At 45.1% G+C, this 16827-nt stretch overlaps 1 long non-coding RNA gene across 3 annotated transcripts in view; it reads right to left on the bottom strand.

Moving 5' to 3' along the window:
* LOC128331581 (uncharacterized) overlaps positions 1 to 16827 on the bottom strand; it is a 163387-nt gene that overhangs the window by 116373 nt on the left and 30187 nt on the right. For 2 of the 3 annotated variants that reach the window (XR_008310358.1, XR_008310356.1), the window contains exon 1: positions 218 to 605. The exons of the other annotated variant lie outside the window; for it this stretch is intronic. This is a non-coding gene — a long non-coding RNA (uncharacterized LOC128331581). Of the gene's footprint in view, positions 1 to 217; positions 606 to 16827 lie in introns of those variants that run through there. 3 annotated transcript variants of the gene reach the window in all.

The following is a 16827-nucleotide window of genomic DNA, read 5'->3' as shown; positions in this document are numbered from 1 at the left end:
CTATAATAAGAAGTTGCCTGCAGTGGTAGCAGCAGCACTGGCAAGGACAGAGATGTGGGGGAGCAGGAGGGAGCATTCAGGTTGCTCCCTAGAGTGTACTCTCAGTGGGGTGGTGCAGGGGTGCACCAAGGTATTTTTGGCACCCAGACCTGAGGCTGAAGGGCTTCAGAGCCCTCCCCCCTACTGTGAGCCCCCCACCCCCCACTTTTTACAATACCTCTCTGATCTGCTGCCTGGCCCCTACCCTGCGCACCGCCTCTATTTCCCCCTGGTCTCCACTCGCCGGTATTTCCTCTCTTCACCACTGGGGGGGTGTATGAGCTGAGTGGAGCAGGCCACTCCTCCTGGAGGCAGGTACAGGCAGGCCTCCTCGGCCTGTGTGCATGTGCAGTAGGAGTATGAAGTATGTGCAGTAGGAGTATGAAGTGCTGTGAGGCCAGACTGTGCAGGCCAGTCTGTGCAGGCTGAAGAGGCCCACCTGTGGAAGCCCCTGCCACTGTTGGTGGTGATGGCGGCTTGCTCTGCTCACACACACACCCGGTGGTAAAGGGAAAATAGCAGTGAGGGGGAAATAGTGGCAGGGGCCGGGCAGAAGCAGCAGGGCTTCAGGGCTCTGGGGCCTTTGGGGGCCCCACAGGAGGCAGGAGGCCACGGACAAGAGGAGAGCTGGTCTTGTGGTAGCAAGCATGACTTGTCCCCATAGCTAAGCAGGGTCTGCCCTGCTTGCATCTGAATGGGAGACTTGATGTGTGAGCACTGCAAGATATTCCCTTGAGGGGATGAAGCCGCTCTGGGAAGAGCAGAAAGTTTCAAGTTCCCTCCCTGGCTTCTCCAAGATAGGGATGAGAGCAATTCCTGCCTGCAACCTTGGAGAAGCCACTGCCAGTCTGTGAAGACAATACTGAGCTAGATAGACCAATGGTCTGACTCAGTGTATGGCAGTTTCCTATGTTCCTATGACCCCCACCCCGTGGTCCATGCCTAAATGCGCCACTGGGGTGGTGCCATTTTGCAAACTGCTAGTTTTGTTTTGAGTCATTATCCTTCCCTTTCTGTTTGGATTCAAAAGATGTGCACTCGCACACCAGCAGCTATGCAACCACACTAGCACACACTAGTCTCAAACGTTTTATTACCCCAACAGATGCTAAGCCTGCATATACTTCCAATTCACTATCAATATCCCCCACCCCATGGTACTAATGTTTTTAGATGGTGCCGTTTAGTATTTAAGAACGGGGGAAGAAGGGTCTGTGGAGGAGAGGTTGGGACTTATATAACTGATTAAGCCCACATCACAGAATCCATGCTACCATGATGAGTGCTATAGGTATACTGGCTTCATACAGTTGCATGTCCTAGCACTAGGAGAATATAGAAAAACCATGCTCATTTAATAAAAATGAAAGCAAAGCTACAGCAAAGTGATTAGCACCCCCTTAAAGGCACTCTTCTCCCCCGCATCAGAGGTAGGGCTTGAATTTTTAAGAGCCCCAAGATGTCCGGGAGGGTGTGAAGCAGAGCCAGCAGCAGAGTGGCAGGCAGACGGAGGGGTGATGTCGGTCGTGCTGGGCAACAGTGAGAGCGGCCTACTCTCCAAGTCCTCCCCGCCACGGATGTGGTTGTCTGCAGGCTCTGCTATCTAAATGGGCTTGGCCCTGCAGCGTAGCTGACTGTGGCAGCAGAGGTAGAAGTAGAGGAGGGGTTCTCCCCCGTCAGGGAAGAAATTCTCCTTCCCGTAGCAGTGGAAGAAGAGGTGTTGGTCAGCTGCTAGCCCAGCTGGATTGTTCTCTCCATCCTCCCCAATCCCCACTGGCAGTATCACACACACACACCCCACATCTGAGACTGAGGAGGAGCAGGCAGAAATCATTCCGGTTGCTCCTGGACCTTCTCACCGGTTGCTCCTGGACCTTCTGGACCAGACGGAGGAGGGTGGTGGTGGATCCCAGAATGAACAAGCAGCCCCAATACCACCAAAATGGTCCTAGAGCTAGACCGTGAGCAGCACGGTGTGGGACCACTTTGCGTTTGGCCATGGTGACCCACATCATGCTGTTTGCATCCACTACAAGGCACAGGCCAGCAGGGGTACGGACAGACCCCAAGTGTCTTGAGACAACAGGGATGCTGCCGCACTTGTGACAGCATCGCCTTGGGCGCCCTGCCCCACTGGCAGCAATAGGCCTGTATCAAGGAGTGGCAAGGCACCTGCACCTGCTCCCAAGCAGGGGAAGTTGCCTGCACAGTGGGTGCAGTTAGTGGGCAAGTGGTCTATCGTCCAGAGCCTCATTTCATTACCCAGGCCATTGGGGAGATGAGCTTTGGACAACCAGCCATTCCAGGTGTTGGTGAATGCTGGATTCTGCTGGCTGCTCTGACTGCTTGCCCCCAACTACCAAATCCCTTCACGCACCACTTTTTGCAGGGAGGTGGGGGGGCATGCAGGGAGACCATAACGGGGCTGCTGCACACAGCAGAGCCCGACACCACAGTGGACTTCTCTGTGGAGCAATCTCAGGGGGAGGGATGCTGCTTTCCTGTCCCTCATGGCGCACTTATGGGAGCAGGAGAGCGAAAGGACATCTGTTGCGGGTGGCATGGCCGGCCCCTCCCATGCAGTGAAGCACAGTTGGGCTGTGCGGCACGTGGAGGTGCTGGACACTGACCACATTGCAGGTGCCGCCTAGTGGACATAGAGCTGCAGGAGGAATGTGCTCGACTACCAAGGGGAATCTATATAGGCTCTCAAAACTTCAGCCACAAACCGGCCGAATATTTAGATCATATGTTTTTACCATATGAGAGCCAGCGTGGTGTAGTGGTTAGAGTGCTGGACTAGGACCAGGGAGACCTGAGTTCAAATCCCCATTCAGCCATGAAACTAGCTGGGTGACTCTGGGCCAGTCACTTCTCTCTCAGCCTTACCTACATCACAGGGTTGTTGTGAGGAGAAACTCAAGTATGTAGTACACCGCTCTGGGCTCCTTGGAGGAAGAGCGGGATATAAATGTAATAATAATAATAATAATAATAATAATACCTAAGTTTAGGAGAGCATTGACCCTTGCTCGTTTGAATGCCCTTCCCTCTGCACTCCTAGACGGGAAATATAAACGAGTTCCGTATGCATTGTGTCATTGCCCTTGTGGCTCAGGGGATATAGAGTCAGTTGTTCATGTTATTCTGTATTGTCAATTTTATAGGGATGCTCGTATTAAGTTTATTGCTCCTCTCTTAAAGAATCATCCTGGCCATACGGATCAATTTTACTTGGATTTTTTGCTGTCAAATTTTAAATCCGTTACTTCTGTAAATGTGGCCAAGTTTTGTTTTGTTGCATCCAAACTTTGTAGAGCTTGTATTAGCAACTTGAATATTTTGTAAATTATAAATGTATTATTTTAAGTGTTAAGCTGGTTTAAGGACCGTAATAAATTTACTACTACTACATTGCAGGTGAGCTGTCAGGCAGCCATGAATTGCCCTGTGGGGGAATGGCTGTCTGGGCAGCCAAGTCTTCACTGGGGTTTCATGGTAACTGACAATGCCACCAACATCAAAGGAAGCCGAGCAGGGTCAGTTTGTGTGGCGCACACTCTGAACCTGGTTGTGAGGGATGCACTTGGCCATTCTAGGGCTGCAGTCAGGTGAAACATCGCTGCTGTAGGTGCTGGGCTTCATCTTGCTGCTGCTGCCCTGGCTGCTCTTGTGGAGAAGTGCAGCAAGATAGGGTTCCACTTTGATGAATTGATTCAAATTTTTGCTATTTGATGTCAAATTGAATCTCAAAAAATTATTCTTGCACACCTCTAGAAATGACTGCACAATATTTTGCTGTTTCTTTCAAAGTTTTAAAAATATGTGTTGTCAGACAGGGAGAGAGAGTGATAAATTATATAGATTAATTAGATAGTGATAGATAGTGAGAGCCAATGTGGTGCAGTGGTTACAATGTTGGACTAGGACCAAGGAGACCTGAGTTCAAATCCCCATTTAGCCATGAAACTCACTGAGTAACTCTGGGCCAGTTGCATCTCTCTCAGCCTAACCTACCTCACAAGGTTGTTGTGAGGACAAACATGCTCTGGGATCCTTGGAGGAAGTGCAGTGTTCCCTCTAAAGCAGGGGTGTCGAACAGAGGCCCTCCAGCTGTTGTTGGCCTACAACTCCCATCATCCCTGGCTACTGGCCATGGTGACTGGGGATGATGGGAGTTGTAGGCCAACAATAGCTGGAGGGCCACAGTTTGACACCCCTGCTCTAAGGCATGCAGATGTGTGTGCGCTCACACATTTTTTGATGTCCACTCAGTTAATTTCAGATCCCGCTCAGGCTGAATCAGGAAGGCCACATTCCGAATGCATGTGCACACACACTGCGTTGATACTTCCACCCAGAACAAAACTCATTGTGCACAGAGATGGAAAAAATGAGAGAGAACAGTGAGGAAGAGCGGGATATAAATGTAAAAAATGAATGAATAAATAAAATTGTAGTTTTCAGTTTGGTATTCAAACAATGACCATGGTTCAGGAAACCATTTAAATACATGCATTTTCTACCAGAGTGAGATGGAACAGTTCCTGGAGAGGTGCACTAATGAACTCTGACCAGACTGAAAAGCAATGGGAAGCAATTATTTGGAAATATGTAGCACAAGATTGCTCCTTTCATACCTTCAAATATATTTATTTCCCTCTAATGAAAACAGAGACAGAGTGTCTTCATAAATTCAGCTTTGTCAGTTCTCTCTCTCTCCCCTTTTTATGTGTTCACTGATCTCTTGATTTCTCAGCATTTGTTTAATAATGATCACCCATTACTAGGCAGTGTAATGCAAAATTACATTACACGGGTGGGGGGCTCCCCTTATGTTATCACCTCTTCAAGGGCATACTCAAATCATAAGCCAAATGCAAAAGCAGAATACAGCAACATTAAGGTAGAATGAAATTCAGATGTTTAAAGGTAAAGTTGTGCTATCTAGTCGGTGTCGACTCCTGGTGACCACAGAGCCATGTGGTTTTATGTTCAGGCCATTTTAAGGAACACTCAAACAGAGCCAGGATTCCTCCTTGCCACTCCCCCACCCATAGGCTGATCTTGGTTACTACATCTTTCTGCAGAAGTCCACTGCTGTAGCAATCTCCCACTTCTGCTACATCCATCATCTTCAGGAGCTTTCAGATGATTTCCCAGTAGAAGGGATGCCCAATGGCAGCAAGAGAGCAGAGTGAGACTCTTACATTCTACCGCTCCATTGCCATCAGGTTTCTCCTCCCATTGCAAGATTGTTCCAGCAGTCCTTGGGTCATTGCAAGGACCTTCGCAATGGCCTCCCATTTCTCAATGGGAGGAAAGACCAGCTTGCCTTGGCATTGGGAGGGAACTCCTTGCCAGTCTGTGAGCCACAGCAGGTACCCTACTACAGAGCCTGACCGGTATAGTTGAATACTCAGGTGATGCCTCCAGACACTGCTAGCACAAACCCTCAATGAAGTGTATTACCAATATGTAGACCTGCTTATAAGATTTTCTGCTTTGGTTCTGTCGGAGGATACAATAAAAATGCAGAATGTGGCATTGGATGAAGAACTGTGCTTTCTGATTTCTTTAGAATCAAGTTTCTAGCCCGCATGGATGAGAAGATATGCATTGCCAACATGCTTTGAGAATTGTCTCAGAGAGAATTGAGAGAATTGTCTCAGAGAGACAACTGAACAAGATTTCTAGGAAGACAAAAGAAAAATCACTACCTTGCTCAGTTCTTTGCCTTTCCGGCCACATCACTTTATTCTGGGAAAAACAAAATGAGTCTTGCAGAGAGATATTGAGGCGGGTCCCACGATCAGGGTTAGCGGGAGAGGGTTAGCAGAGAGAGCAGGGAGGCAGCCCTGGGCAACCAGATCAGCTGCCCACATGACTGCTGGCTCCGTTATGGAGCTGGTGGGGGCCGCGGGCCGCGTGGCCCCCGGAAGCTCCAGCATGCCCTGCACAAGCACACAGGGCATGCTGGAGAGACCCCAAAGCCAGGAGGCTGCTTTTAAGACTCCTGGTCGGGGGTCTACTCATGAGTTGCCACAGTGCAGACCCGTGCCATGGCAACACATGATTGAAAAGCCCGGGCTAGGGGAGGGTAGTTTTAGCGGGTGACCCGCTTTAGTGAGACCAGGCTTGGCTGCGAGCCTGGTGGTTCTCACAGTCACAGAAAATGGGGCTAGGCTCCCTTAGCCTGATTTTGTATGACCATGAGAATAGCCTCATTATTTAACTCCATTCAATTTGGATTGTTCATAAAAGTTGCAGAAGTCAGATTTTTTTGATACAGATATTGGATTATCTGGGCAAGTTATCTGACCACTCAAATATTGGGGCAGTTCAGCCATAACGGGAAACCATTGTTTCCTGCTATATGAATACAACTTGTGATCCTCCCAAACTTGCATACTCCCTCCTTCCCACTCTCAGCTCTGCGGTAGTCATGATGTCAACAGTCTGGTTTATTTAAAGCCATGGTGCCAAAGCTCCTGCAAAACTAAGAACTGTGGTTTAACTCTGGTTTCCAAAGCAGGATGTGAAACGAGAGATTGAAGTTGGCTCCATATCCTGGTTTGGAAGCCAGAATTAAACCAGTTCTCAACTCTGCATGAGCAGGGACGCGGTGGTGTAAAACTTTCTTGGCTCATACTCATTAAGGGGAAAAGGGGCGCATATGGGCTCATGAGGGTTAGAAGCCACATTCATGTTGTGGGAATCCCTGTGGTTTCCCATTACCTCTGAACCCATCCATGGTCAACTGGCTGCTGTTTGTTTTACTGTGATCAAATATCCATGAGCTAAGCAAGTCACCGGCTGAGATCCAGACCAAGTTACTCATGAGCAGTCTCACTGAAATAAAATAATTTCTATTACTGGACCTGTTATTACTTTCAATTGAACTAATAGGCCATGTTATGACTAATTGTCCCACTTCAGTGGGACTACTCATGAGTAATTTAGTCTGGCTGTCAGCCAGTGTGTATAGGTGGCAGCTTGCTAGTTAAAAGCTTCATTGTGGCACCACTTGTTCTCAAGTGAAGCCGTGCTGTGGGGCTGCTTTCTACCCAATCATGCAGCAGTCCAAGGCAAACCTATATGCACCATAGCAAAGCTTCTCCTGGTCAGGCCAGGACTAGGTCCACAGGCATCTTGGAATGGGAACACAAAGAGCAATCAATGTGGTGCTGTTCCCTGGGATGATGGGAGCTGTAGGATGGAAGTAACCTCTCTGTGTAATCTGATTGCTGGCTCCAGAAAGCTCCTGTGAGGGGCTGGACCAAGGTCTAGAAGAACAAAGCTGTTGGAAGATCTGAAGGAACTAGAGTTGTGAAATTTCTAGAAATTTTGAAGTTATAAAAAACCTGTTTTTCATTTCACACACACACACACACACACACACACACACACACACACACACACACACACACATATCTGGGGGAAATTGAAACATGCAATACTTTTTTTTAAAGTGCCCTTTATAGGTCTAAAGTCACCTTTTTCTTCAGGAGCATTTATTATTTAAAAACCTGCTTTGCTCATAACATTGATCATGTTTGGTATATTACATTTAGAAGTATAGTTTCAGACAATTAGCCCAAATGTAGTAATTTACTTTTAAATTATTTAATTTTTTAAATTACAAATGGACTGCAATCTGCTGAACTCCAAGGAATCCAGAATCTCTGTAAGCCAGCTTCTTCTAGTTTCAACATCAGATTTTTGCCTGCTTCCCATAAAATTGCCAAACTGTTTAAGAGACGCAGGCAAAAAATTAATGTTGAAAACAGGAAAATAAAAACCTGGCTTGCGTATAGTGCAGCACCCCACCAATTGAAGAGTGGGGTGAGCATGTTCATTCCACGCATCCCCAAACCAAGTTCTTGTTTCTACCAAGCTCACAGAGGCTCTATCACTTTTAACGATGTCATCACTGCAGTGATGAGCTCCCTGTCACTTTCAGAAAGACAAGATGTGGGGGGAGAGACTCACTGAATTACAATGCTGCCACATGAAACTTTGTCTAATCAGTCTCATTTTCTGTACAATAACTATCAGCAGTTTCTGCTTCTTCTGAGCCTTCATTTTTATCATCTTAATGACTTATGAAAACTGAATTGCCTGGATTGAGACAAGTCTAACTCTTCACATGTTTATTATTTGATCACACACTGCAGAAGATGGAGGAATCTGAAGCAAGCAATAAGCTTAGGAGATTAAAAGGCCAGAACACCTTTCCTTATATGAATATCTCTGAACACTTTTTCTTAAACATTTTATTCATAATTCCAGAAATGCTTCAGAACCCAATTTTCATTTTTTTTGTTTTAAAAAATCTCCAGGGGCTGGTGGTGGAAAAAAACAGGGTCCCCCACCACCATTTTACCTCCAGTTTTCCACCCACCCCCTGGACCTTCACATCTCTATAAAGAACCATGAGATGCTACCAACAGTGAGATATTAGAGAGTCAGGGAGAGCCACTATCTTGTTGTTTATCCTAATAAAGTCAATGCTTTAAAAATACTTAAATCAATATTTGACCACCAATTGCCTAAGCCTGTTTTGATGGGTCAAATGCCCAACCCTGCTGGGCAGGGAAATTTACTCAGAAGCAGGAATGTGCTAAAAAAAAAAAAAGTAGACAAACATAAGGAAAGGTGGTGGTAGCACCTATTCAACCTTTTCTTTATTCTTCCCACACAGATACAACCACCAGGTATTCTGACCTCAAATGGATAGCTGTGCAAGTATTTTTTCAAAAGATGTTATTTCCTTTGTGTTCAAATGCAGAATAATGTTTGGTATGCAGTGACCTAACTGTGCTGTAATAGAAGCATAATTAATATGTTCAGTAAAATGAACAAAAGAAAAGCTATTAACAAAAAAAAATCTAAAAGCAAAGGGAAGGTTGAACTAAAGAGGCTAGGAAGGGAATGAATGGGAATATCGTACACCACACACACACACACACACACACACACACAGTCTAGGCATGCCCTGTGCTAAGAACTGGGTTCCTATGGATAGTTATCTGCACATAATTCAAGTGTATTTTAAGATCATTCACTCACCCTATTGTGGGTTGTTCAGTAAATCATTTGCAGTTGTGTATGTGGGTAGCCATGAACTTTCATACAATATGAACAAGGCTGAGAAGTCAAGTGTCCAATCTTAGAGGAAAGAGGGGGCAGCTTAGCATGAACACACAGTTCTAGCTATATCATTTAATAAACCCGGAGAGCTACTTTAAGAAACAAAGCTTGTAGTGTCATTCCTCCCCTGTTCTCATGATATGTAGCTTTGTTTCCACAATTCTTCTAAAGACATCAGAGATATTTTATTTAGAGAGAGAGAGAGAGAGAGAGAGAGAGAGAGAGAGAGAGAGAGAGAGCGAGAGCGCATAAATGCTAAGAAAAACTGCAGCAGCAGGAATACTTTTTGTATGCTATGCTTTGAGGGAGGGGATCAAAATATAGGGTATTCTGAATTAAAGATATGCTTTGTCTATTGTAACATGCAGTAACTATATTTTAGATATTGAAAAGGGAATAGATTAGAAGAAAATTGAGAGACTGCACATCAATAAGGACAGTGTGCCGGCTAATTTTAAAAATATCTGCTAGAGGGAACATTCCCTATAAGGCAGCTTCGTGAAAGAGAGCAGGTCGTATGGCTTTTGGCCATGCCAATGGCCAAAACCAACTAACACGATCTTCTGTTGCTGTACTTCAGACAGGAACATGTCTGGGTAGTGCCGGCAGAGCTTTAGGTAGTGCTAGCCCCCACCCCCATGTAGATGCCAGTGTCAAGGGGCTGGGCCAGCCTCACCCCACCTCCCTTCTCTCGCTGCTCACCCGCTTCTGGATGTTTGTTTGTGTGTGTGTGTGGGGGGGATCCAATCCTCACATGCCCAGAAGCTGGTGAGTGGCAGGAAAAGTGGCAGGAAAGTGGCAGACAGCGGGGGGGGGGGGGCAGGCAGATACAGTGATTCTTATGGGGGCCCAGCAGGATGCCCTACTTGCTGTTCCATGGGGTAGGCTCTGCCTGCCTGTTTAAACAGAGTATTGCAGCGCATGTAGAGGGGCCATTCGGATTACCACCCCTTATATGTGAGTAACATATGTGCCAAAAATGCATTGGAATGTCCCTGAGCAATGCAGGGGCAGGTATGTTCACGACAAGGCTCTAGCCTTATCACATGTAAAAGGTTAATCTCAACCAGCCCATGCATTCTTATATTCAGTTTTGCAGGAGAGCAGATATCCCTGGTATGTCATGTTTTCAGGGTGGATTAAAAAAAAATTTTTTTTTAAATGTAATGACTAAATTTTGAGTTCTTATGTAAGAAAATAACATGGTTGAAATGAAATCTCATCACAAATATGCTACATCTTCACTTAAAGCCTCCTAAAACGAATTAGTGAGACTACCATATACACTGAGTTTCCTACCAGTCAAACATGGGCATTCATTTTAGTTTCATCTTTTGAAAATGGCTCTGGTCTGCCCAATGGTGCCCACTACTACTAGCTCTTGGAAATTTCTGGGTTTTCAATTTCTTTTTCTAAGCAGACTAAAGACAGGCTGAAGAGACACAGTGGTAAACTGAGCCAAGGCAGAAGAGTTAAAAAAAAGAGACACAATACGGGAAAGGACGTGGAGTAGAAAAACTAATCACTGTTCCCAGACAGTGTGTCTTATACCCAGAAGTTATGATAGTTTTTCTGTAGCAAAGAATGGGGCAATATAGGAAACTGTGTACCAAATAATGCCTTCTGTTTTGTTTTTTTCTCTTTCTACTGGCTAACAGAATGAGAAAAGTTACTCAAAGTAGTTCCTATGCCTAACCTATCCTTAGTTTCAATGGGACTACTTTGAGTCATTCTCCTCATTCTGTCAGCCAGTTGAAGACAAGAACAAGACAAGAACTATTCGGAATACAGCTTCCTATGTTGCTCCACTTTTTGCCACAGAAAAACTGTCAAAGCTTCTGGGTGTAAGAGACACCCTATCTGGGAATATTTTGAAGAAACGCCTTCCCCGTGTAAAAGGAAAATGTGTCAAGTGTAAACAGTGCATCAAGGAGATTTAGGGCAGGTTGACACAGGTAATGAGTAAAGGTATCCATTATGGAAACCAGGTATTTTCTACCATTGCCTAAATGAGTAAAAATCAAATTATCTAAACAGTTGCATGAAGTATACCCTCCTAAATATGCAACTCTATGGAGTTGTAAACATGTTTGTGATAAATCTGCCTCATTGTTTAAGAAATGTGAAGTATCAGTGGGAAACTTGATTTTAATCAATGATTTAAACTGAGGTTTTCTCTTGGTGATTCAAATGGTTTAAATCATTCCACCCTGCATATTTTCCTTCAACAACACACCTATTCTACCTCTTTATGCTTTTTCCTGAAGTGGTGTATCCTCCACTAACTTCTCTATAGATTCAGTATCATCACAGTCAGTGGTAGCTGTTCAGTAAGGGCAGGAGGGGCAGTGCTAATAAGCTAATAAAGGATCAGACTTATCAGCAGCCAGGGAAACCTTCAGAGGAGGGAGCTTCTTCCAGCCCCTCATCCCTGGCCTGTAACTTCCTCTTTTGGTCTTACAGGCTGGAACAGCTGCTACTCTAGCTGTTCCAGCCAATCAGATTCCTAGGGGGCTCCTCCTGGCACTGCCCCCAGGAACAACTAAAATAATGGGTTAAAAAATACTCCCTGAAGCAACTAGGAAGTGTATTTTAAATATATTTTTCCTTTCTTCCTGGGGGCAGTGCCAGGAGGAGCCCCCTAGGATTCAGATTGGCTGGAACAGCTTGAGTAGCAACTGTTCCAGCCAGTAAGACCAAAAGCAGAAGTTGCAGTCAGAGGCAGTCTTCCCTCTAAGGCGTGCGCATGCTCACAAGTTTGTTGATGTCTGCTCAGTTAATTTACATCCCACTCAGGTTGAATCAGGAAGGCCCCACTCTGAATGCACATGTGCACAAACTCATTCTGCACACAGATGAAAAAAATTTAGAGAATCCTGGTCAGGGGAGGAGGGACTGGAGGGTTCCCTGTTCTGGAAGATTCCCTGGCTGCTGTTAAGTCTGATCTTTTACTAGCTTGTTTGGTTGGGGGGCGGGGGAATGCAATCCCTGCTTTCTTCCTTCTGTCCCTCTTTCTGCCTTTTGTAGTTGCCTTTTGCCCTTCCATTTCTGCTTCCTGCCTTCTTCTCCCACACCCCACAAAACTCTTCTTTTTTCTACTTTTGCTCCTGATTTTCTGCTTGCTCTCTCTTTGTTTTCCTCAATGCTGGCAGGCTTGGGTAAATAGCCCACTGGTATGGAGGAAAGCAGCCGGGTGTGTATGTGTTGGCTTCTGCCTTGGTGACCAGGTTCTCCAATGCCCAACCCAACAGCTGCTACTGATCAAAGTTATCTACCTCTCTCGCCTCATTAGCATAGGCTGCTAGCGTTTTGCATTTACTCAGCAAAATCATAAAGTGCTTCCTAAACATTAGCCACTCTCCTCAGTGGTTTACTTCAGAGTTCTGCCCATTGTTCAGCCAGTTCTTTCTCAAACTACAAAAGCTGTAGACATGGCTGTGACCCTGAAAAACAGAATATAATAAGGTCCCTTCACCACACTGAAGCATGGCATATTCAATTGTTATAGCCGTGTTATTAAGCAGAGAAACCTTTTAATAGCATAACACCTGATTGTTAACAGAGGGGCCATTGACAGGATTAGCAAAAATTGGGCTAGGAGAGCCTAGCTCGATTTTTGCTATACGTGAGAACCACTGGGCTTGGCTACGAGCCCTGTGGCTCCAGAGCAGGTAACTCCTGGTAAAAAAAATGCGGAGCAAGTGCTCCGCAAACCTGGTTTTTAGAATCGTGAGTAGCCGCGGTGCGGCTTTGCGCCGTGCCTATTTATGAGTAGACCCCCGGCCTGGAGGCTTAAAAGCAGCTGCCCGGCTCGGGGGTCTCCCCTCTATGCCCTGTGCACTCGCGCATGGCATACTGGGGCTTGCGGGGGCCGCGTGGCCCCGAGCTCCCCAGCCCCCGCCGGCTCCGTCACAGAACCGGCAATCATGTGGGCGGCTGCCCCTTGTTTGACAGCAAGTTCAGTCTTTAAAAATTGTTCTCAAACCTGGGCCTCCAGCTGATGTTGACTACAACTCCCATCGTCCCCAGCCATACTGGTCTTTGGCTGGGGGTGACAGGAATTGTAGTCCAACATCATCTGCGGACTCAAGTTTGAGAATGCTTGCACTAGCATGTGGTGTTTTAGTTGACTGATACTATTGGTTTTTTGAAAAGTCAATATCCTTATATTTTGTATAGTCTTTCCTAGAAGAAATGTATGAATATGCAAGTGTCTTCATGCATCTTCATGGCATTCAAGGTAAGCAAAGATCAGTAAGTGTCTGAAAATGAAGCAGTTCATGATAACCGCATTTGATGTCACATTTGATGTTACAGTTTGCAAAGCTATTATAATACCCAAGGTGCTGTAGTCAAACTACATTTGATATGGAAGTCACTTTGCTCCACTTATTAGCCGAGAAATTCAAGACAGAGGTATGTTTAGTTCCAAGCGTACAAGCAGCCGTCTAAACATTCTGCCAGGAGTAAAAGAGGTTACCACTGGAATGTACTATCACTCTGAATAGGCTTTCAGCAGTACACTGGTCTGTCAGTTTTATTCAAATATTATATTTTAAAAATATATTAATCATATCTATACATGTAGTGTGCACAGCCCTATCATTTCTCCCAGTTCATGGACAAACTGAGGCAGTTTGGAGCCTTTTTCTGAACAGGATTAACCACCTGTTTCAAGCCCTGAAAACACACTGTCCTTCCAAGGGTTCTAAATTCATCTGTCATGCCCCACAGTATCATTACATTTGAAAATAAATCTGAGTTCTGTTCCATGAGCCTTCAAAATGTATGAATTCCAAACTTTTTCGCTATCAGTTTGTGTGTCTCTTAAGACCAATGAGGTTTTCCCAATCAGATGACATCATCATCATCATCCATATTTTTATACCGCCCAAAACTTAAGTCTCTGGGCAGTTTACAACAAGATAAAAACAACATTAAAACATTAGTTTAAAAAACCAAACCACCAACCAACAACAACCAAAAACAGTACTGCAAGCTCTGTATGTGGTTGGTCTTTGTGACTAGACAAGACTTTAGGAAACACCCCACCCCCAAGGGAAGTCAGGGTACCTGTAATTTTTTAAAAAATAAATAAATGAAACCAGGAAGGTGGGATGTCCACACACATGACAACACCTGTACTGCAAGTCTCCCGGTCCCAGAGCAACAGCTTTAGGATCTTCTTTCGTTAGAAAATATTGCCAGACAAAACTGTGCAATAAAACTGGTAAAGTTTATTTTGTTTGTTTTTACATTTATATCCCGCTCTTCCTCCAAAGAGCTCAGAGCAGTGTACATGGTTATTTTTAGCTTCACAACAGCCCTGTGAGGTTGGTTAGGCTGAGAGATACATGACTGGCCAAGAGTCACCCAGTGAGTTTCATGGTTGAATGAGGATTCGAACTCGGGTCTTCCCAGTCCTGGTCCAACACTCTAACCCCTATGCTATCCTGACTATTTGACAAAATTACCTCAACTCTCAGTGAACACAATAACAATAAAAAGCAGCTCTGTGAATTGGCAGCCACAAAAGACAGCAAATTTCAGAAATTGGTTTGCATTTGAGTTCTCAGAGGAATCTGAAACTGGAATTCTAGTCTGTCCCTGCAGTGAGTACAGGAGGAAGCAAACCGCCTTCCAGCTATCTCACACAAGGGACTTCAGGCAACTTTATAGGAAGAGAGAATGAATGCTAGGACAGAACATTCTGTGTGCACACGTGTGTGTGTGTGTGTGTGTGTGTGTGTGCGTGTGCGCGCGCACACACACACACACACACACACGTGTACAGGACACAGTTTATTCAGTGATGGCATTCAGATCCTATGCACTTGTACATGCATAATTGAAATGGAATTAGTCAGTGTGTGTGTCTGCTGGAATGGGAGTTGTCTGAACGGGGAGATGACAAATATTTATATACTGCTTTTCGACAAAAATTCCCGAAGTGGTTTACAGAGAAATAAATAAAATGACTGTCCCCAAAGGTCTCACAATCTAAAAAAGAAACATAAGACAGACAACAGCAACAGCCACTGGAGGGATGCTGTGCTGGGGATGGATAGGGCCAGTTGCTCTCCCCCCTGCTAAATAAAAGAGAATCACCACTTTTAAAAGGCGCCTCTTTGCTCAGTTAGCAGAAACTGCTCAGGTCCAGAATTTTCCCATTACAACATTTTAGATGTTCAAAAGAATTACTATAACTTATTATAATAAAGTTTATTATAATAATATTATTTTTATTATTATAAAAAGACTCAGTCAAACAATTTGGGACTACAGGCATGCAAGCTCATAGCAGTACTTATGTATAAATGGATGGGTTCTAGCATCATCGTTGGGGTGATAAGATTTTGAATGGCTTCCTACTTCAAAAGCAGCAGGCAAAGGCAAGGGATCATAGTCAACTCAGTACAGTTTTCATATGCAACACATGAATGGTGCAGCAGAGGCCACAACTATCAGTCACACAACAAGATATGAACATAGGTGATGAGCAGGGTGGCTGATCTACAACTCCTCCCAAAGGTCTGAAAGTTTGGCTGCTCAGATGGGGAGGTGTTGTTCCCAGGGGTGGGGGTGGGGGGTAGAGGCTCAATTGGCAAAATCAGTGAGAGCATCAAATAGGGAAAATTGCGGAGATCATCAGGTGATGGTGCAATGGGGTTAGTGTTTGTTGTTACTTCCTGGTGGTTTATAACATGCCTTAGTTCAGTCATCATCATAATTACAGATCCATATTATGGGTAGGGGGTGGGGTGTGTGAGCTGGCTCAATTCAAACCGTAGATTCGAATCTAACTCACCCAGTTTGGGTGGTCCAAGTTCAAACCAGGCAAGCTGTTAGAGTTCAGACCGGACCCGGTTCAAGCCAGACTGGTTCGGGGGCGTATTGATGGAGGGGAATCCAGTTAGGATTCCCCTTTACCAGTAAAGAGCCAGGGGCGCCCCAAACCAGTCCAGAGGTCGAATTGAACCAGCAAAACTGGTTTTATGCATACCCCTAATTACTGAGCAAACTATACAGTCTAGAGGTGGGGTTCCCTTTTTAAAGTAGTTGCTCATCCGAGTCTTTGCACAGTGCTAAATTAGGGGTTTCAGTACAAGAATGTAACAATATATATCCATTCATGTTGTTCACGTAGCTGAAGCCATCTTCCTTTGTGTTGTTAATTATGCGTTATATCTAGTCCTGATAAATGCAGTTCTTTTCAAACCCCAAATTTCACCACTTTGGAAAACATTTTGCCAATAATGTGAATGTTTGTGGTCTCTACACCTTTCTGTGTCATGTCTGGACACTGTTATTTAGAGGTCCTGTGTGCTCATTTTCCATACACAAGACCCCAAAAGCCACAACCCAGGAATCCAGAACCATGTTGGTTCATAAAGCAAGGAACATGATGCACTGGTGGCTGGTCAGTAAGGGCAAAAAGGGGCTCTCCCCCCAAAAAACAAACAAGCAAGCTAGTACAATATCAGGATTTACTGGCAAGGAGCTTCCTCCAGTCCCTCCTCCCCTGCCTGTAACTTCCTCTTTTGTTCTTACTGGCTGAAACAGCTGCTCCTCAAGTTGTTCCAGCTCCTCTGATTCCTAAGAGGCTCTGGCTGGCACTGCCTCCTGGGAGAACTA

This window comes from Hemicordylus capensis, chromosome 6 (genome assembly GCF_027244095.1).
Source record: "Hemicordylus capensis ecotype Gifberg chromosome 6, rHemCap1.1.pri, whole genome shotgun sequence".
Classification (NCBI taxonomy): domain Eukaryota; kingdom Metazoa; phylum Chordata; class Lepidosauria; order Squamata; family Cordylidae; genus Hemicordylus; species Hemicordylus capensis.
The sequence above is the reverse complement of the archived record's forward strand: the minus strand, read 5'-3'. Positions and strand labels throughout refer to the sequence as shown.